At 36.4% G+C, this 23,074-nt stretch overlaps 1 pseudogene; it reads right to left on the reverse strand.

Moving 5' to 3' along the window:
• Positions 1-710: 710 nt before the first annotated feature.
• LOC119621706 (transcription initiation factor TFIID subunit 9-like) lies at positions 711-9,445 on the reverse strand (annotated as a pseudogene).
• Positions 9,446-23,074: the final 13,629 nt, after the last annotated feature.

The following is a 23,074-nucleotide window of genomic DNA, read 5'->3' on the forward strand; positions in this document are numbered from 1 at the left end:
GGTGTTCAAGACCAGCCTAGGCAACATTGTGACACCCCGTTTCTACACAAAATTTAAAAATTAGCTGGACCTGGTGACACGTGTCTGTAGTCCCAGGTACTCAGGAGACTGAGGCAGGAAGATTGCTTGAGCCCAAGGGTTGCAATGAGCTATGATCAGTGCCGTTGCATTCCAGCTCAAGTGACAGAGCAACACCATGTCTCAAAAGAAAGAAAGGAAATAGGAGAAGGGAAGGGAAGGGAAGGAGAGGGGAGGGGAGGGGAAGGGAGGGGAGGGGGAGGGGAAGGGAGGGGAGGGGAAGAGAGGGGAGGGGAGGGGAGGGGAAGGGAGGGGAGGGGAAGGGAGGGGAAGGGAGGGGAGGGGAGGGGAGGGGAAGGGAGGGGAGGGGAGGGGCGGGGAAGGGAGGGGAAGGGAGGGGAGGGGAAGGGAGGGGAAAATAACCTGTCAACTTGGGATTCTATACCCAGCAAAAATATCTTTCAAATATAAAGGCAAAATAATACTTTTTCAGAGAAAAGTTGAAAGAACTTGATCTAGCACACCAACATTTAAAACATTATTTTTTTTCAAATTAATGAATGACAACTTGATTTTTCTTACACTTTTAAGGCTGACGAAAAACCTTCATTTCAATCGAAAAGTATGGTAATTGTATTTACTCATTAAATATTATTAAAGTTTTCTAAAATACAACTTGAAAATATCCAGCATACATGTTTAATATCAGTACAATGAATTCAAGACCAAGTATACATGTTACATGCAGCAAGGCTAACTTACAAATTATCATAGTCATCATCAACATCTTCACGTTTTTTTCAATGCATTTGATGATTCATTGGCAGTATTTTGTGATAACACCATATTAGTGGTAATAAGAATGTTTTTGGACCCAATTAATGATGGATTAATCAGAACATTCTGAACTGCCGATGTTGCAGTAATTGAAGCTTTCACAGCTGGAGACTGTGAAGTAGGCATCTGTACTGTAAACCTTTGCCCTGTGAGGGACACAGGAGTCCCTACTTTAGTTGGAACAGACATGGTCTGTGGGGTTGGTGTGCCTAGAGTGGGAGAGTATTTGGTCTGCTAGTAACTGAACCAACACTTAACCGCAGGACGGTTATTCTTCCCGTGGAAGGTGATGCCTTTTTCTGTAAAGATTTCAGATGATAGTTTGGAGCTGTTAAGCAATATCTATCAGGTGGCAACCTAGGACCTGAATATGGTTTAATGGAAAGGGGTTTGATTTCTTTGCCTTGTGTTATCTAATAAAAAAATCTCTTGGGGGAGGAGAGGTAAGACTGGTCAGCGTGGAACTGGATTGCCAATCGCACATCATCTGCATCAAAGGTAGCTTTCATAGCATGGCTGGAATAAATTTTTGCATCATCTAGAATTGTGGTCACATATCGGAAGGCAAACTCCAACATCTGATTAGTAACTCTTGGCTCATATTCTGTAATTCCCAGATCCTTCAGGATTTGTGCCATCCTCCGTGCATCTTTCGTCATGCTCTTGGGAGAAGCCATCTTGCCAGGCTCCATGATATCCGATGATCAGACTTCTCGAGCTACATCACACACATTAATGCATTTTGGTCCTGATTTTGACACAGGTTCTTTGTCTAGTGTGGTTTTTCCAACCCCTGGTGTACCGGTGAGCAGGTTTTACCTCCAGGGGCTCTACCATGTTCGGAAGCAACACGGTCCTCCCTACGACGGCTCCGAGCGCCTCGCTCACGCGCCCTTCACATTACGGGAAGGGCCATTTAAAACATGATTAAAGCAACTTCTACAAGCTGGAGGAAAAGAAAACCAGGTGGAAACGTCAATGTACAGAAAGTAATGAAGAGCACTCAACATGGTAAATTCATAAGTAGACAGTGAAGATTTTTAAACATTCAAAGAAAAAGTTTCAAAAGTAATTGACAGGAATGACAAAGTGAGGACCTTTGTAAATACTTTCCCTAAAAAGCGAAGATAAAGTTGGACTATTAGTTTTTGGCCTGGCATGCAAGCAGCTTAGACATTGTCACTACATCCTAATAAGTAAACCGCTAAACAAACTGAAAAATCAATTCTTAGATGCGTAAGAACAGTGAGGTCACAGGGCAAACTATCATGGCCCCTGAAATTGGAGTGACCGGCAGGCAAAGGCAGACAAGCACAAGTAACTGGAGCCAAGACCCTCGGACGGAGGCCTCCAGGGAAAACAGTGACAGGTTAGGGAAACTGAACTGTAAGTAACTAACTGCACAGTGTGGACAAGTCTGCGTTGAAAACTCCAGGGGGACTCAGTCATTCCCCAGCACACATACTTTTGTTGAGTTTTGCCTCCAGGAACTCTACCAGGTTCTCAAAGCAAATATCAGAGAAATATCCCCTTGTGTTTCCAGCAGGGGGATAGGAAAAGGAACCATTTAAAAAACATGCCCAAACACTCTGTTCTTAATAAGGTTTGCCCACAGGAGAAACTATTTAACCGTAAGATAACCTGCTGGGGTTTTATCAGGGCCAAACTTACCTAGGGTAGGGGAAATAACCTCAGGCAGCTCCTGCCTGCCATATGGGAGAAGGGAAACACCAAACACCAGCTCCCTCTAGTCATCCTGTCTTCTGTAAGGCTGGTGAGGGAAAAGCAGCACACGTGACATTCACAGGCTAGGGGCACAGGCTCACTCAAAGACTAAGACCTGATCACAGGACTGTAGAACTCGAAAGAAACCACATTACGCATGGCCCATTTACAGCCCTTCTTCTTACTCAGGACACTGTGCCCAGCTGTTAAGGAAAAATCACCAAGCGTACTGAAAGGCAAAACGGTCGTTTGAGAGATAGAGCAAGCATCAGAACAAGACAGAGATATAGCAAGGATGTTGACATGATCAGACCAGGAATTTAAAACAGCTATGATTAATATACTAAAGGCTCTAATGGATAAACTAAACTAGATGAATGCAAACACAACTGGGCAATGTAAGCAGAGAGATGGAAATTCTAAAAAGTACCAAAAAGAAATGCTAGAGATCAAAACCACTGCAGGAGAAATGAAGAATGCTTTGATGGGCTCATTAGTAGACTGAATAAAGCTAGAAATCTCTGAGCTTGAGGATATCTCAACAGAAACCTCCAGACTGAAAAGGAAATACACCAAAAAAAGGCTGCAAACTCCAGAACAGAATATCCAGGAACTGCAAGACATCTACAAAGGGGGTAGCATATGCAAAATGGGAAAATCAGTAGAAGAGAAATAAAAGGAACCAAAGAAATATCAGAAACAATAACAACTAAGAATTTCCCCAAAATTATTATGAGACACCAAGTACAGATCCAGGAAGCTCAGAGAACACTAAGCAGGATAAACATTCCATCTAGGAATCATCATTTTCAAACTATAAGAAAGAAAAATCCTGAAAGAAACCAGAGGGAAAAGACATATTACCTATAGAGAAGCAAAAGTAAGAAGTATACCCAACTTCTTAGAAAGCATGCAAGTAAGAAGAGTGGAGTAAAATATTTAAAGCACCAAGAGAAAAGAACTATCAACCTAGAAGTCTATACCCTGAGAAATATCCTTCGAAAGTAAAGGAGAGAGGCCAGGTGCAGTGGCTTATACCTGAAATCCCAGTACTTTGGGAGGCCAAGGTGGGAGGATTGCTGAAGTCCAGGAATTCAGACTGCCATGAGCCATGATCACGGCACTGCACTCCAGAAGTGTTAAAGGAGTTCTTTAGATAGAAGGAAAATTATATAGTTCAGAAATTCAGATCTTCATAAAGAGCATAAGAGAAGGAAGAGGTAAACGTAAAACAGAAACTTAGTTTCTTATTCTTACCTATTGAACAGATAACAATTTGTTCCAAATAATAGTACCAACAATGCATTTGATTTTGTATACCTATATACATGTACATGCTTATGTATACTGATGTGTTAGTCAAATAAATGACAGCAATAATATAAGGAACAGCAGAAAGCAATAAGGATTGTTGTAAGGCATTTGCATTACCCACGAAATGGTATAGTATCATTTCAAAGTGGACTTGGATTAGCTGTAGATGTTCCAAACTCTAGGGCAACTACTAAAAAGATGCCTTTAAAAAGTATAACTGATATGCTAAGTAGAGAAAACGGAATCATAAAAAATGCTCAATTAAAATCAAAAAGGGTATTTAACAGGCAAGGGATCAATAAGAGAAAAGAAACAAACAAAAAAAAGCCCAAACAGCAGAAAAAGAGTGGAAGACAAAAATAGGAAAAAAGAACAAGGGCCACAAATAGAAAAACAGTAAAAATATGGTAGATATTAATCCAACTATATCAATAATCATTTTAAATGCCAATGGTTTAAAAGTACCAATTAAAAGAGAAGGTGTCAGAATGAACTGAAAAATAAGACCCAAGTATATACTGTCTACAAAAACCTTAAAGACACATATAAACTGAAAGCAAATAGATGGAGAAATACCACGCTAACATTAATCAAAAGAAAGTGAGAGTCATCATAGTCACTTCAGATAGAGCAGACTTCAGATTAAGGAAAATTATCAGGAAAAAGAGAGGAGCATTCTACAATTACATAGGGATCAATTTTCCAAGAAGACACAACAATCCTTAATGTGTATGCACCTAACAACAGAGCATCAAACTACATGAGGAAAAACTGACAGAACTGGAGGGAGAAACATATGAATTCACTATTATACCTGGAAACTTCAATACCCATCTATCAGAAATGGGCAGATCCAGCAGTCAAAAAATCAGTTAAGAACACAGCTGAACTCAGTAACACCATCTACCAACTTGATATAATGGTTATCTACAGACTACTTCATTCAATAACAAAAGAATACATCATTTTTTCCAAGCTAATATGGAACATTAACCAAGAAAAATCACATTTGGGGTCATAAAACACACCTTAACAAATTTAAAATAGCAGTTATACAGTGTCTGTTCTCACACCACAATTGAATTAAACTAGAAATCAATAACAAAGATAGCTGGAAAATCACCCAAATACTTGGAGATTAAACAACACACTTCTAAGTAACACATGGATCAAAGAAAAAAAAAGTCTCAAAAGAAATTTGAAAATATTTTGAATAAAAATAAAAAATACAACTTATCAAACTTTGTGGGATGCAGTGAAAACAGTGCTTAAAGGAAAATTTTTAACATTGAATGCATACATTAGAAAAGAGAGATCTAAAATCAGTCATCTAAGTCTTCACCTTACAAAGACAGAAAAAGGAGAGCAAATTAATTCCAAAGTAAGGAGAAGAAAAGAATAAAATTTTAAAGCAGAAATCAATGAAATTAAAAACATAAAATCAGTAGATAAAATAAACCAAACCAAAAGTTGGTTCTTAGATAAATAAAATCAGTAAGACAAGCTAACTAAGAAAAAAAGCGAGAGGACAAAAATTACCAATTTCAGAAATGAAAAAAGAGAACATCATTACAGATCCCAGGGAGATTACAAGGATAACCAAGAAATACTATGAACATGTCTACGCACACAAATTTGGTAACCTAGATAAAATGGACCAATTCCTTGAAGAGCACAATCTACCAAAACTCACACAAGAAGAAACAGGCAATCAGAATAAGACTTATCTCTATTAAATAAATAAATAATAACTTTCCAAAACAGAAAGCACAGGCCCAGATAGATACTTATGAATTCTATGAAACATTTAAGGGAAAAAAAATACCAATTCTCTCCAATGTCTGTCAGATGATAGAAGCACAGGGAGTACTCCCTACTTCTATGAGTTTAGCATTGCCATATGAAAATCAGGAAAAGACATTACAAGAAACTACAAATATTGCTAATAAACATAGATGCAAAACTCCTCAGTAAAATATTATCAAACTGAATCCAACAATGTATGAAAACGACTATACACCATGACCAAGTGGGATTTATCCTAGGTATGCAAGGTTGGTTCAACATTTGAAAATCAATGTAATCTATCACATCAATAAGCTAAAGAAGAAAAAATCACATGATCACATCAATAGATGAAGCAAAAGCATTGGCAAAATCCAACACCTGCTTATAATAAAAACTCACAGTAAACTAGGAATAGAATGAAGTTCCTCAATTTAATTTTTTAAAATCTACAAAATACCCATGCTAACATCATACTTAATGATGAGAAACTTGAAGCCTACCTGCTAAGATCAGGAACAAGGCAAGGATATCCCCTCTCACCACTCCTTTTCAACTTCATATTGCAAGTCCTTGATAATGCAGAAAAGGAGATAAAAGGTATACACATTTGGAAGAAGGAAGTCAAACTGTCTTTGTACATAGATGACAATCATCTTTGTAGAAAATTGGAAAGAATCAACTAAAAAAGAAAACCTCCTGGAACTAATAAGTGATTATAGCAAGGTTACAATGGTCAATCACTTCCCTATACACCAGCAGTGAACAAGTGGAATTTGAAATTATAAACACAATACTATCTACATTAGCACCCCCAAAATGAAATACTTAGGTATAAATCTAATAAGTTATGTACATGACTTATATACCAAACTCTGACAAAAGAAATCAAAGAACTAAATCAATGGAGAGGTATTCCATGCTCATGGATAGGAAGATTCAGCTGTCAAGATGTCAGTTCTTTCCAACTTGATCTATAGATTCATTGCGATCCCATTTATAATCCCAGCAAATTGTTTTGTAGATACCAATAAACTGATCCTAAAGTTTATATGGAGAGGTAAAAGACCCAGAATACCCAACACAATATTGGAGAACAAAGTTAACTGACATTTTCAGATTTCAAGACTTACTACAAAGCTACAGCAATCAAGACAGTATGGTATTGGTAAGAGAGAGAGAGGTGAATGAAATGAAACAGACAGTTCAGAAATAGAACTACGTAAATACAGTCAACTGATCTTTGACAAAGGAAGAACGGCAATAGAATGGAGTAGAGAGTCTGCAACAAATGGTGCTGGACCAACCTGACATCATATGCAAAACAAATCCAGACACAGACCACACCCCCTTCAGAAAAACTAACTCAAAAGCGGTCACAGACCTAAATATAAAATGCAAAACTACAAAACTCTAGAATATAGGAGAAAAATCTAGATGACTTTGGATTTAGCAATGGCCTTTTAGATATGACAGCAAAGGCATGATTCATGAAAGAATAAACTGATAAGCTGGACTTCATTAAAATTTCTGCTGTGTGAAAGACACTGTCAAGAGAATATAAACACAAACCACATACCGGGAGAAAATATTTGCAAAAGGCGTTTCTGATCAAGGATTGTTATTTGAAATATACAAAGAACTCTCAAACTGAGCACAATAAGAAAACAACATGACTAAAATAGGGGCCAAAGTCCTTAACAGACACCTCACCAGAAGATATACAGATGGCAAATAAGCATCTGAAAAGATGCTCCACATCATGTGTTATCAGCGAAATGCTAATTAAAATGACAATGAATTACCACTACACACCTATTAGAATAGCCGAAATCCAGAACAGTGACACCACCAAATACTGGCTAGAATGTGGAGCAACAGGAACTTTCATTCATTGCTGGTGGGAATGCAAAATAGTACAGCTATATTGGAAGACAGTTTGGCAGTTTCTTACAAAACATAGTCTTACCATATGATCTGTCAATCATGCCACTTGGTATTTACCCAAAGGAGCTGAAAACGTATGTCCACACAAAAACCCGCACACTGCTGTTTATAGCAGCTTTACTCATACTTGCCAAAACTTGAAAGCAACCAAGATGTCCTTCAGTAGGTGAATGAACTGTGGTGCACCCAGACAACGGAATATTATTTTCAGATCTATCAAACCATGAAAAGACATGATGGAAACTCGAATGGGAAAGAAGCCAATCTTAAAAAGCTAAACACTATATGATTCCGACTACATGACATCCCAGAAAAAGCAAAACCAGGGAGACGATTTTCAAAGTCAGTGATTACCAGGTATTGGGGTATAGGGAGGGATGAATAGGCAGAGCATAGAGGAGTTTTAGGGCAGTGCGAGTACTCAGTATGATACTGTAACGGTGGATATGTGTTCTTATGTGTTTATCCAAAGCAACAGAATGTCCACCAAGAGTGAACCCTAATACAGACTATAAACTTCGGGCGATGATGTGGCAATGGATGTTCAACTCTTGTAACAAATGCATCACTCTGGTGGGGATGTTGATGATAGGGGAGGCTATGCAGGCGTGGGAGCATGGGATATATGGAAAATCTCTGTACCTTCTGCTCAATATTGCTATGAATCTAAAATTGCTCTTAAAAAACAGAGTGTTTAAAAAAAATTAGATAAAATTATCAAAAACTACTACTTCTGATCTCTGAGTATTGACCAAAACATAGGACAAATGGAGAAGTGTTTATTCAAGAAAACTATTGAAAGTTGGGTAAAAATGATGACAGTATGTGGCATTGTGACCACTCTCCCTCACCCCAGCTCCTTCAGAGCAATAGTTCAACAGGGTGGGACAACTTGTAAAACCAGAAGCATTTATACTGTAGGGAACTGACTCAATCTGAAGCAATGTGGGAAAACCCAACGCCTAGGGGCTTTGTCAAATACAGCAATTTTAGTGCCAAACATAGGAGACGCCCACACACATCACAGATGACCTGAAGCTGAAATACTAGTGGGCCAACCAAGAGATCAGCAGAAAAAAAAAAAATTCTGCCTGGAGATTTAACAGAAACAATCAGGAAGTGAGACAACCATGGTCCTGGATAAGCTTACATTTTGAAAGGTAATGGGTATATTAGGGTATGAACATGCTGAGAGACCAGAGAAGGCTCTAACTGTAAGCATATCCCCAAGGAAGACTTGTAAACTGCAGTTTACAAGTTTCAGTGTGTTCCCCAAATGAAACAGACTTTGACAAAGGATGAAAGTCTTACCAAAACAAGATGCCTAAGTACGATGTCTGACCAATCACTAGCTGATCACTAAGATATATTGATCCAAGGTGACCCACAAGTAGCCAAACCTAACTGAGGAGAGACATCAGAGGCCACACTCTGGAGAGAAAAACTCATAATTAATCTAGGCCGAGTCACAAAACAAACAAAAAAAGGGACAATAACCCCAGGCAGGAGAGTATCAGAATCAAATGCTGTTACAATGTATTATTTAAAATGTCCAGTTTTAAATAGGAAAGTATAGCTTATCTAGTTTAAAAAAAAATACTCAGTATAAACAGAAGCTATTTCCAAGGGTTCCCAAATGTTGGATTTAACAGACAGACTTCAAAGCAGCCAATAAAAATATCTTCAAAGAATAAAAGAAAACTATGTTTAATCAGAGCATGAAAACAATGACTAATCAGAGAACACTTAATAAAGAGATCAACATTTTTTTAAAAAATGGAAATTCTGGAGTTGAAAAGTAACTAAAGTGAAAGCTTCATTAGAGGGACTCAACAGCAAACTTGAATGCAGAAGGCAGAATCAGTGAACTCAAAGATAAATCAATACAAATTACACCATCTGAAGAACAGATGTGAGAATGAAAAATGAACCGAGTATGAAACCTGTGGATTACAATCAATATCAACATATGCATAATGGGAATCCTAGAAGAAAAGAATAGTGAGGGCCATACAAGTTTTGACATCTTTTGAAGAGTCATCAAAGTTTTTAATGTCTGAAAACGTTCCAAATTTAGTAAGAAGTATAAATCTGTATATCCAAGTATCTCAATGAAAGCCAAATAGAATAAACATTAAAATATCCACACCGATATACATCAAAATCTTGAAAGCAGCAAGAGAACAATGGACTTATCATGCACAGGGGAACCCCAGGAAAATCAGCAGCTGACTTCTCAAAAGAAACAATGAAGGCCAGAATTAAGTGGTATAACATACTCTACTGTCAAACAAGAATTCTAAATCCAGTAAAACTATCCTTCAAAAAAGAAGACAAAAATAAATATCTTCCCAGATAGACAAAGAGAATTTGTTGCCATCAAAAATTTTTTTTTACAAGATATGCTAAAGCAAGTACTTCAGGCTGAAAGGAAACACCACCAGATGGTAACCTGAATCCACATAAAAAAATTAAAGCACCAGTAAAAGTAATTATGTAGGCAAATGTAAAAAATAGAAAAAAATACTTTTTTAAAAGTTTTCTTCTCTTACTTAAAAGATAATTGCATGGAAAAATAATGAACCCATATAGTTATAAATAATAAACCTGTACTGTTATAAAATACAATAGCAAGACAAAGGAAAAAGAAGAGACTAGAACTATGCTGAATTAAGTTAGTATTATTCTGAAGTAGGTTATGATGTTAAAATGCATCCTATAAACTCTAGAGCAACCACTACAAAATAACACAAAAACAGAATAAAGCTCTCTTCTACTACGTGAGGACACAGGAGGCCATGTGCAGCCCAGGAAGAGAGCCCTTGGCAGGAACCCAATCAGCTGCTAACCCTGACTTCCCAGTTTCCACAAACGTAAGAAATAAATCTGTGGGTTTAAAAAAAAAAAAGTACAGTTTCTTTTTGTAAAGGAATTCAAAGTTTATACTAAAAGATTTATTTAACCCACAAAAAAAGGTAACCGAGGAGGAACAGAGGAACAAAGAAGACATGACATATAAAAAATGACTAACAAAATAGCATGAGCCATTGATATGTAAATGAGCCATATCAACAATTATATTAATTAACACACATTTCAATTAAAAGGCTGGCAAAATAGACTTTTTAAAAACAAAATTCCACCACATGCTGCCCACAAGATACAAATGCTAAAATTCAAAATCATAAATCGGTTGCAACAAAAAGGATGAAAAAAGAGATACCACATAAGCATAACTGTAACCAAGGTGGAGTGGTCATAATCATATCAGACAAAACTGACACAGGCTTTAAAATTAAAATGTTACTAAAGATACAAAAGGGACATTTTGTAATAATAAAAGCCTCAATTAATCAGAAGATAAAACAATGACAAACATATATATACCTAACAACAGAGAAAAAAATACATGAAACAAAAACTAACAAAACTTGAAAGGTAGGACTATTTAACAATAATAGTGTAAAGCCTCAATATCCCACTCTCAATAACGGATAGCACAAGTAGACAAAAAATCAGCAAGCATACAGAAGACAATAATATCAATGACCTTGACACGACATCAACAGAACACTCCATAAAACAACAGAATACGTATTCTTTTTAAGCACATACAGAACATATGCTACCCATTTTTAGAAAGTCCTAATGAATTTTTAAAAACTAAAGACATAATAAATGTTTTCTCCAGATACAATAAAATTAAAGTAGGAACCAACAGAAAGAAACTTGAGAAAACCACTAATATTTGGAAATCAAGCAGTACATAATACAATAACGCATGAGTCAAAAAAGACATCTCAAGAGAAATTAGAAAATATTTGTAACTAAAGAAAAATTAAAACAAATCAAATGTCACTGGATGCAGCTAAGGGTTAGTGCCTAGAGGTCAATTTATATCTTTAAACACCTACATTAGGAGACAGTGGTCTCAAATCAATAGCTTAACACCTTTAAAAACCACAAAAGGAAGACCAAACTAAGCCCAAGCAAGGAAGAAGAAAGGAAATAATAGAGATTAAAGTAGAAGTCACTGGAATAGAAAACTAGAGGAAAATCAACAAAACCAAAAAGTTTCTCTGAAAAGGTCAATAAAACTGACAGACCTAAAGTTACAATTACAAAAAAAAAAAAAAAAGGACAAAAATTCACAAAATCAGAGGGAAATCACAGGCCAGGCATGGTGATTCACATGTGCAATCTCAGCACTTTGGGAGGCCAAGGCAGGAGGATCACTTGAACCTAGGAGTTTAAGAACAGCCTGGGCAAAATAGTGAGACCCTGTCTCTACAAAAAAAGTAAAATAAAAAGGAAATTGCTACCAACTTAAGAAATTAAGTGGATTATAAAGGAATACTTTGGACAACTTTATGATGATAAATACAATAATTTACATGAAATGGACAAATTCCTACAAAGAGCCAAATTATCAAATGGGTTCAAGAAGAAATACAAAATTTAAATAGACTTAAAATAAGAACTTTAATAGCAATTACAAATCTTCACACAAAGAAAAGTGCAGGTCTGATGGTTTCACTGATGAATTCTATCAAGCATTTAAAGAAGAAATAGTACCAATCCTTCACAAATCCATCTAGAGAGTACACTTCCCATCTGTGAGGTCAATATTATTCTTACACAAAAACCAAACAAAGACATCACAAAAATAGAATATGACAGATCAATATCTCTCATGAATATACACACAAATATTCTCAACAAAACATCAGCAAACCAAATTCAGTAACATATAAAAAGGATCACACACATTAAAAATGGGCTTCATCCCAGGAATGCAAGATTGGTTTAATTAGAAAATTAATCAGAAAATCAGTTAATGTAATACACTAAATAAGGAACAATAGATGCATAAAAAGCACCTGAAAAATTCAACTCCATTCATGAAAAAAAACTCCAACAAACCTAGGAATAAAAGGAATTTTTCTCAATCTAATAAAAGGCAGCTACAGAAAACCTATAGCCAGCATCATACCTAATGATGAAAGGCTGAATATCTTCTCCCTAAGATTGGGAACAAGGAAGGATATGTGTTCTCACCCACTTCCATTCAAGGTTTACTAGAGATTCTAGCCAACATAATCAGGCAAGAAAAAGACGAGTAATCAAGATTGGAAAGAAGTGAGACTTTCTGTATTCACAAATGACACAATCCTGTAGGCAGCAAATATTAAAGAATGTACACTCACACACATACACACTCTCTCTCTCTCTCTCTCTCACACACATACCCCCCAGACAAGAACGAATAAATGAGCTCAGGAAGGTTGCAGGATACAAAGCCAATATACAAAAATTAATTATACATATACTATCAATGAACAATTCAAAAATGACATTAAGGAAAAAACTCCATTCACAATTGCACAAAAGAACTAAAAATGTAGGAATAAATGTAACGGAAGATTTGTAAACTGAAAACAATGTTTTGAAAGTAATGTTTTATACATGCTGAGAGAAACTAATCAAGATATAAACAAACAAACATTCCATGTTCACAGATTCGCAGACTCAATATAAGCATGGCAATTCTCTCCAAATTCATCTACAGATTTAACACAATCCCTATAAAAATCCCAAAAGGCATTTTTGCAGAAGTGGATAAACTGACCTTAAAATTTATGTGGATATGGAAAGGACTCAGAACACCCAAAACATTTTGAAAAAGAACAAAATTGAAGAGCTTAACAGTTTCATATTTGAAAGTTTGTTATAAGTAAAGCCACAGTAATTAAGACCACTGGCAGTGATACAAGAACAAACACTCAGTATACAAACAACCTTATGTTTATAGTCTACTATTTTCAAAAAAAGATGCTAAAGCATTCATTGGAAAAAGGACAGTCTTCAACAGTTCTAGAACTATTAAATGGTATTAAAATTATCCATGCAAAAAGTCAGATTGAGACCCTGGACTCACCCCACACCCAAAACAGATCATAGCGCTAACTCTAAGAGTTAAAGTACAAAACTTCTAGAAGAAAACATAGGAGTAAAATTTTATTATTTTGGATTAAAGAATTCTTAGATAAGATGCCAAAAACACTAACCACAAATATGTGTGTGTGTATATATAGGCATATATATGTATACATGTGTATATGTATATATATGCATATATATGCATATATGTATATATGTGTGTATGTGTGTGTATATATGTGTGTGTGTATATATATCAATTGGACTTCATTAAAACTAAAGATTTTGTGCTTCAAAAGACATTTAAAAAATCAAAGACAAGCCACAGACTTAGAGAAAACATTTGCAATTCATATATTTGATAAAGGGCTTGTATTTAGACTATATAAAGAACTCTTACAATCAGGTACAGTGGCTTACACCTGTAATCCCAGCACTTTGGGAGGTCAATGCAGGAGCACTGCTTGAAGCTAGGAGTTCTAGATCAGCCTGGGCAACAGAGCAAGACCCTGTCTCTGCAAAAAATTTAAAAATTAGCTGGGCATGGTGGCATGTGCCTGTAATCCCAGCTTCTCAGGAGGCTGAGATGGGAGGTTCACTTTAGGCCAGGAGGTCAAGGCTGCAGTGAGCCATGATTGTGATGCTGTACTCCACTAGGTGACAGAGCCAAGACCCTGTCTCTAATTAAAATAAATAATTTTTTTAAAAAGAACTTCTTACAACTCAATAAGACAACCAATTAAAGACTGAGCCAAAGATTTGAATAGATACTTCCAAGAAGATGTAAATAGAACTAAAAGCACATGAAAAGACCTTCAACATCATTAGTCACTAGAGAAATGTAAATTAAAACAATTATTATATTCCACAGCCACTAGAAAGGCTATAATAAAAAAGACAAAATAGTAACAATGCTGCCAAAGCTGTGGAGAAACTGGAAATCTCAAACACTGCTGATGGGAATATCAAATTATACAACCTCTTTGAAAAACTGTGCAATTTCTTAAAAAGTTAAACCTAAATTCACCATCCAACCCAACAATTCCACTCCTAGGTATTTACCCTAAATAAATAAAAACACATATTCACACACAGACTGATATATGAATGTTCATAGTAACATTATTCACTATAGCCTGAACAATTCAGGGTCCGTCAATTTGTGAATGAATAAGCAAAATGTGGTATATCCATACAATGGAATACTATGCAGCAATAAGAAAAAACAAGTTACTGATGCATAATTGTTAAGAAATGGATGAACCTCAAAAACCTTGCATCAAAAGGTAAATGCAAAACACTACATATTGTATGATTCTATTAATCGTTCAGAAAAGAGAACTCTATAAAGAAACCATATTAGTTAAGGTGTCCTGGGGTTGGGGATAGGAACAGGAATTTACTGTAAATAGGCACAAGGAACGTTTTTAAAATAGGCACAAGGGATGTTTTTAAAATAATGGAAATGTTCTACAATTGAGTTGTGGTCAACGTGGCACAACTCAGAATCTACTAAAAAACCCCAAAGTGCATACTGTAAAGTGGATGTTATGGCATGTAAATTTATACCTCAATAAAGCTGTTAGATACAAATGAAACCAAAGTAATATAAACACTACAATAAAGTGATAATAGTACACATTTTTTAACTGCCAAAACATTAAAATATAGCAGATATGTAACTTCCCCATCAGAAGAGGAACAGAAGAGGGAAGTACTTAGTCTGAGCAATAGTTAACAAAAAAAAAAAAAAAGGGAAATGCAATCAACAAGCAAGGTAAATAGAATGCCCAAAGCAAGATAGTAAAGTCCTCCCAGTAAGAGTAATTACAATGAAATACAGACTAAACTTAACAGTTTTAAGACACTGTCAGAGTAGGTTAAAAACGGTTTTCAGGAAGTCCTAGCCAGAGCAATCAGACAAGAGAAGGAAAGAAAGGGTATCCAAATTGGAAAAGAGGAAGTCAAATTATCTCTGTTTGCCACTGATATAATCTTACACCTAGAAGACCCTAAAGACTCCTCTGAAAGACTCCTAAATTTGATAAATAAATTCAGTAAAGTCTCAGGTTACATAATAAATCTACGCAGATCAGTAGCAATGCTATACACCAACAACATCCAAGCTGTGAATCAAATCAAGAACCCAATCCCTTTTACAACTGCTGGAAACAAGAATAAAATACTTAGGAATATACTTAACCAAGGAGGTGAAAGATCACTACAAGGTGGGCTACTAAACACTGCTGAAAGAAATCGTCACAGATCACACAAATGGAAATATATCCCATACTCATAGATTGGAAGAATCGATATCATACTGCCCAAAGCAATCCACAGATGTAATACGGTTCCTATCAAAATACTAACAATATTTTTCACAAAATTAGAAAAAAATCCTAAAGTTCATATGGAACCAAAAAAGAGCCCAAATAACCAAAGTAATCCTAAGCAAAATGAATAAATCTGGAGGCATCACATTACCTGACTTCAAATTATAATGCAAGGCTACAGTAACCAAAACAGCATGGTACTGGCATAAAAATAGATACATAGACCAATGGAAAAGAATAGAGAACCCAGGAATAAAGCCAAATACTTAGAACCAGCTGATCTTCAACAAAGCATACAAAAACATCAACTGGGGAAAAGGACATCCTAGTCAATAAATGCAATATATGGTGCTGGGAAAACTGGATAGCCACATGTATTGAAACTGGATCCTCATCTCTCACCATATACACAAATCAACTGAAGATGGATTAAAGACAAATATAAATCCTGAAACCATAAAAATTCTAGAAGAAAACCTAGAAAGACTTTTCCAGACATTGGCCTAGGCAAACAATTTATGATTAAGACCCCAAAAGTAAATGCAACAAAAACAAAAATGAATAAATAGAACCTAATTAGGGCTGGGCACAGTGGCTCATGCCTGTAATCCCTGCACTTTGGGAGGCCAAGGCGGGTGCTATTGTGTCTTCAAAAGTATTAAAGCCACCTTCGTAGTTTATTTCAGCTAGGGTTTTTTACAACTTTGTAAAATCACATGAGGTCAGGAGTTTGAGAGCAGCCTGGTCAACATGGTGAAACCCTGTCTCCACTAAAAATACAAAAATTAGCCAGGTGTGGTTGCACACGTCTGTAATCTCAGCTACTCAGGAGGCTGAGACAGGAGAATTACATGAACCTGGGAGGTGGAGTTTGCAGTGAGCCAACATCACGCCACTGCACTCCAGCCTAGGGACAGAGCAAGACTCCAACACACACACACACAAAAAAAAGAACCTAATTAAATTAAGAAGCATCAGTACAGTCAAAGAAATAATCATCAGAGTAAACAGACAACCCACAAAACAGGAGAAAATATTTGCAAACCATCTATCCGACAAAGGACCAATATCCAGAATCTACAAGGAACTCAAACAAATCAACAAGAAAAAAAAAAATCCCATTAAAAAGTGGGCAAATGACAGACATTTTTCAAAAGAAGACACACAAATGGCCAAGAAACATGAAAAAATATTCATTAAGGAAATGCAAATTAAAGCCACAATGAGATACCACTTTACCCCAGCCACAATGGTTATTACTAAAAAGTCAAAAAGCAATAGATAATGCATGGATGTGGTGAAAAGGGAACACTTATACACTGCTGGTGGGAATGTAAATTAGTACAACCTCTGTGGAAAACACTATGGAGATTTCTCAAAGAACTGCAAGTAGATTTACCGTTTGATCCAGCAATCCCACTACTATCTACCCAAAGGAAAAGAAGTCACTGTATCGAAAAGACAACTGCACGTTTATCACAGCACAATTCACAGCTGCAAAGATATGGAACCAACCTAAGTGTCCGTCAATCAATAAGTGAATAAAGAAAATGTGGTAGATATACACCATGGCATACTACTCAGCCATAAAAGCGAATGAAATGATGTCTTTTGGAGCAACTTGGATGGAACTGGAGGCCATTTTCCTCCAGTGAAGTAACTCGGGTGGAAAACCAAATAACGCCTGTTATCACTTATAAGTGGGAGCTAAGCTATGGGTACAAAAAGACATACAGAGTGACATAATGGACACTGGAGACTCAGAACGGGGAGGCCGGGTGTGGGGTGAGGGATAAAAAATTATATATTGGGTACAACATACACTACTCAGGTAACAGATGCAGTAAAATCTCCCAACTTCATCACTACACAATTCATCCATGTAACCAAGCATCACTAAAGGTACTGAAACAACTGTTTACACTAATAACAGCATAATTCTATTAGGTGCATGTATGCATATAAACAAAAACAAAACAGAAAGCTCTCTCACACACAAAAGATGGAACCTATTAGGAAAATATTTAGATCTATTACTCTCTAAAGGAAAAAACATGATTAGGGATAAAGAGGGTCACTATGAGGTTACTTGATGAGGAACATACTAATTTTAAACTCACATGCACATAATGCCTAAATTCACATAAAATTTAAAAATGAGCTTTTCAGAGAAATACCGTTACACTGATTACTTCTTAATTTTACTATTCTCCACCTATCATATTCCTTTTGTGTATATGGCCAAATAACATCACTGAAAACCTGCACCCTATTCCACCAAGTCAACATTAATTGTCTTATGTAGAAAGTTTAACAAACAAAACAGGCTTCAAAAATTCAGATTTTTTAAAAGGTGGCCTCATGGTGAGTAGGTGAAATTATGGAGACATCATATAGATCACATATTTCCTCACTAGCTGAGTGCTCTTGTTTAGATGGCAATGTTAAAAAAAAAAAAAAAAGGCCAAAAAAACGTGTTACGAGTGTTGTTTCTGGAACATAGCTGCCTGAGTTTAACCTACTTAATGGTTGTGTGGCTTAAAATGTTAGTCTCTCTCTTGGTAGGATGAAGGTGAAGGATAAAACAATAGTTTCTACCTCACTGGGATGCTGTGAGCATTAAATGAGATAATCCACACCAAGTGTACTAAAAATGCATGACACATAGCAAGGGCTAAAAAAAAAATTATTTACCTTTTTGTGACTTATTGGTTAAGGGAACTGAAAAAACATTTTTTTTAACCCTAAATGATATTCTAAAATGAAATTTAAATTATTTTAAAATGTAAAAATTTAATACTGATCAATTAAATATATAAATCATATTTCTTGTAATTGAGGAATTCACTTAATAGGTCTTTGCTTGACAGCCTACATGCCACCACCTAAACAGCAATGGATAAAGAACAGTTTCGCCCTTGAAAACCTGTTTCTTATGGAGGAGACAAATCTGTAAAATAGACACCTGCATTTCACAAATTAGGAACTATTTCAATGAATAGAAAGCTCTTAAACATGCATGACCAATTTTTTAAAAATCAAATTTTAGTAAAATGAACATAATCATTATGTAACAATATTTTTAATGATTTTGAAATCCCTTTAAGATACCATACTGCTGCAGAATCATTCTAAAAAATCATCATTGATATGTAGACATACGTGTGTTAAAACTATGTCCTTGGGCTGGGCGCGGTGACTCACGCCTGTAATCCCAGTACTTTGGGAGGCTGAGGCGGGCGGATCATGAGGGTCAGGAGATTGAGACCATCCTGGCTAACATGGTGAAACCCTGTCTCTATTAAAAATACAAAAAATTAGCTGGGCGTGGTGATAAGTGCCTGTAGTCCCTACTTGGGAAGCTGAGACAGGAGAATGGCGTGAACCCGGGAGGTGGAGCTTGCAGTGAGCCGAGATCCCGCCACTGCACCCCAGCCTGGGCAACAGAGCAAAACTCCGTCTCAAAAAAAAAAAAAAAAAAAATTGGCCGAGCACAGTGGCTCACACCTGTAATACCAGCACTTTGGGAGGCCGCGGCAGGTAGATCACTTGCAGTCCGTTCTAGACCAATCTGACCAACATGGCAAAACCCTGTCTCTACCAAAACACAGGAAAAAAAAAACAAAAAAAACACCTGGGCATGGTGGCACGCACCTGTAGTCCCAGCTGCTCGAGAGACTGAGGCATGAGAATCGCTTGAACACAGGAGGCCGAGATTGCAGTAAGCCGAGACTGCACCACTGCACTCGAGTCTGGGTAACAGTGACAGCCTCAAAAAAAAAAAAAAAAAAAAAAAAAGGGAAAAAGAAAATACACATTTGCTGTGAGTATAGAATATAGAAGAGTTAAACCAGTAACTAAAAATGTTGGTTCTTTATAGTAGGTAGGTGGGGATTTGTGCAAAAGATATAGAAAGGTTAAACAAGAAACTAGAGTTTACTATGGGCAGGCGGGAAAGTGATAGAAAGCAGCTGGGAATGGGAATGGGGTGGGAGGAAAGAGGTACGAACGACACTTCTCCATGTATATCCTTTTACAAAGCTCAGACTCTGAGAACCACCTGTTTCACATATTTTTCACATACTGAAAAAATAAATCATTAAAATCAACCAAGATGTGGAGAGAACCCTCAAACAGTAAAAAATGGACCAAGAGTACAAATCAGTCCACAGATCAGAGAGGGTGGGCAAGAAAAGGACCTAAGGAACTTCTTTGAAAAACTGTTTCTTTACTGATAATATGAGGCAAAACCCAAAAAGAATTGCATAACAGTGCAATGTAGTTAATGTGTTTCTCCTAGGGTATGAATTAGCTCTTCTGAAACTACATGTATATTACAGTGAAAAAAAAAACCCAAAAACCAGTAAGTAAATACACTGCAGACAAGAGGCAGGTGACCCATGTTGTAAACAAAGTAACAAATCAGGAAAAACAGAAATTAATGCTGTATTAGATTAGAATCAGAAGTATCAGTGCAAACTCATGGTTTTTTAATAAACAGATACATAAATGTATATTCATTAATACATATACATGTATTTCCTAGCTCTATCTGCTGAAAAGGCCCAAGAGGCAATGACACCCCACTGGCACTTAGTATACTTAACTGAACAGATGTTGGTTTCTAAACACCATGTTCCAATTAAAGGAACCAGGGTTCCTTGAAGTGCTTGTTTCCAGGGCTGGGACTGGAAAAATAGATGGTCCTGTAGTATTTTGTGGTGCCAGTAAGAAAGTGTTCAAAAAAAGATGGGAACTTGTTGAAAGAACTCAGGAGTTAACTCAAAGGAGTTCCTAATGGGCAAATGCAGAAGAATTTGAGCAACAAAACAATGGTAGTAAGTAATGAATTTTAACCCATATAATAAAATATCCAGGTGTCCACAGATATAATGAAATAAGCTGGGAGAGGTATGGAGACAAAGCTTGTTATTATAAAAGAATTTCAAGAAATAAATGTGGAAGAAAAGGGCAAAACAGAAAATTACCTTTAGGCAAACACCATAGTGATAACTGTTACAGACAAGATCCACCAATAAATGGAAAACTTAGCATAAGCTGGAGGAGAAAAGAATTTGCATGTCTCATGCATCACTCATGTATCGCTCCCAAGATATGAACTACAAAGGAAGCAGTAATTTTACAGTGGAGATAACTGGCAATCACCTTAACCAAGTGATTAAGACTGACACACCAAAATAAGGAACTCGAAATGACACACTAGAATGTACCTCTTGATATGATGCATTTTCTGTGGTATTCTTTTCAAAATTGCAAAACCTCAAGGCATCTGAGTACATCAAACAAATCCAAACTAAGGAACATCCTCAAAATATCCCACCAGTACTCTTCAAAAATATCAAAGTTATGAAAGACAAACTGAGGAACTGTCTGAGACTAGAGGAAAGACTAAAGAGCAGTAACAAATAAACACAAGATGGAGTCATAGACAAGATCTGGGGAACAGAACACTACTTCTTTTCCTAATGGAAAATTTGGTGGAAAAGTTGGTGAAATTCAAGTAAGACCTGTAGTTTAGGTAATGCCATTGCACCAACATAAATTTCCTGATTTGGATAATTATATTATGGTTCTATGTTATAATACTGAGGGAGGCTGAATGAAATGAGGGTATGTGGGAACTCTTGGTACTATTTTGTGCAATTGTGCTGAAGGACTAAAGCTATTATATTTCAAAATAGAAAGTTTTTTAAAAGAGAATCTCTTGGTCTGTTTTATAACGGTTTAAAACAGAACAGGTAAGACCAACTTCATTTTGTCCCAAACTTTAATATAAAAAAGTTGTAATTTTAAATTACAATTTCATACTTTGTTAGAAGACTGAAGCTATGAAATGGGGCAACACTATTTCATGGTCTCCAGAGCAGAACATGCAAAAATGTGTTATCAAACACTTCTTCTCCTACCATCTTGTTCTATGAGGGAAAACCTATCTCAAAGATGTAACATAGGCTCAAAATCAAGTTTGTGAACATGAAAAATTAATGATAGGCATCTTGAAATTACAAATCTGTTAAGAACACCACAATAGTCCTACAGTAAAGTTTGTTTCTGGGAAAAAAAATCTAGCACAGAAAGGCTCATGTGAATAGCAATTCCTAACGGGAGCACCTTTGTGTGTGTAATTTCTGCTTTGGTTTTAGTGGGGGTTGGGGCATGAACTGAAAGAAATACTTTTTAACTACAAAATATATGCACAGTTGATCTAAATTTACTAAAGAAGAAATCTACATTTTTAGGTGATCTTTCAAAATCAGTCGTTGAATTATCCGTTAACTAGTGGGGATTCAAGTTTGCCCCCTTGTCATTAAAATACATATTCATAAAACTTTAAAGTTACACTGTTCTAGTTACAAATAGCTTCTACTTTTCTAGGACATAATTTCACTTTGTTTAAGAATTCATTAAAGCAGCTATAAATAACCTTTAAATATTTAGCCATGAATAGAGGGTGGAATGGCATTGATGGCTTATTTTAGTACTAACGCAGAATGCTTTTTATTTATTTATTTATTTTGAGACGGAGTCTGGCTCTGTTGCCCAGGCTGGAGTGCAGTGGCCGGCTCTCAGCTCACTGCAAGCTCCGCCTCCCGGGTTTATGCCATTCTTCTGGCTCAGCCTCCCGGGTAGCTGGGACTACAGACGCCCGCCACCTCGCCCGGCTAGTTTTTTGTAGTTTTTTTTTTCAGTAGAGACGTCTCGATCTCCTGACCTCGTGATCCGCCCGTCTCGGCCTCCCAAAGTGCTGCGATTACAGGCTTGAGCCACCACGCCCGGCCCAGAATGCTTTTTAAAAGCTACATTTTAGCATGCATCAAGCTAATGATTAACTTGTAGTGTTATTTGCAATGTTAGAAAAAATTTATCTTTGAGGAGTTGTGCTCAAAGTAAATGTGTTATTTCAGTTAGTAGGAAAGTAGCCTTAAAGAATGCAAATGTTGGAAAGATGAAATTGTAAGGAATTTTTATTTAAAACATTTAAACATCCAGACCTTTCCTTGTCTCCCAAAACATAATCCCAGTGAAACTGCAAAAACTAAGGGAGAAGTGTCTGAGGAACTGAAAGAATTCCAGATCTGTTGTGTGATACATGTAGCACATATATGAATCAAGGACATATCTGTACTCAATTTTGAATCATAAAGTTCACAACA

This window comes from Chlorocebus sabaeus, chromosome 6, assembly GCF_047675955.1.
Source record: "Chlorocebus sabaeus isolate Y175 chromosome 6, mChlSab1.0.hap1, whole genome shotgun sequence".
NCBI lineage: Eukaryota > Metazoa > Chordata > Mammalia > Primates > Cercopithecidae > Chlorocebus > Chlorocebus sabaeus.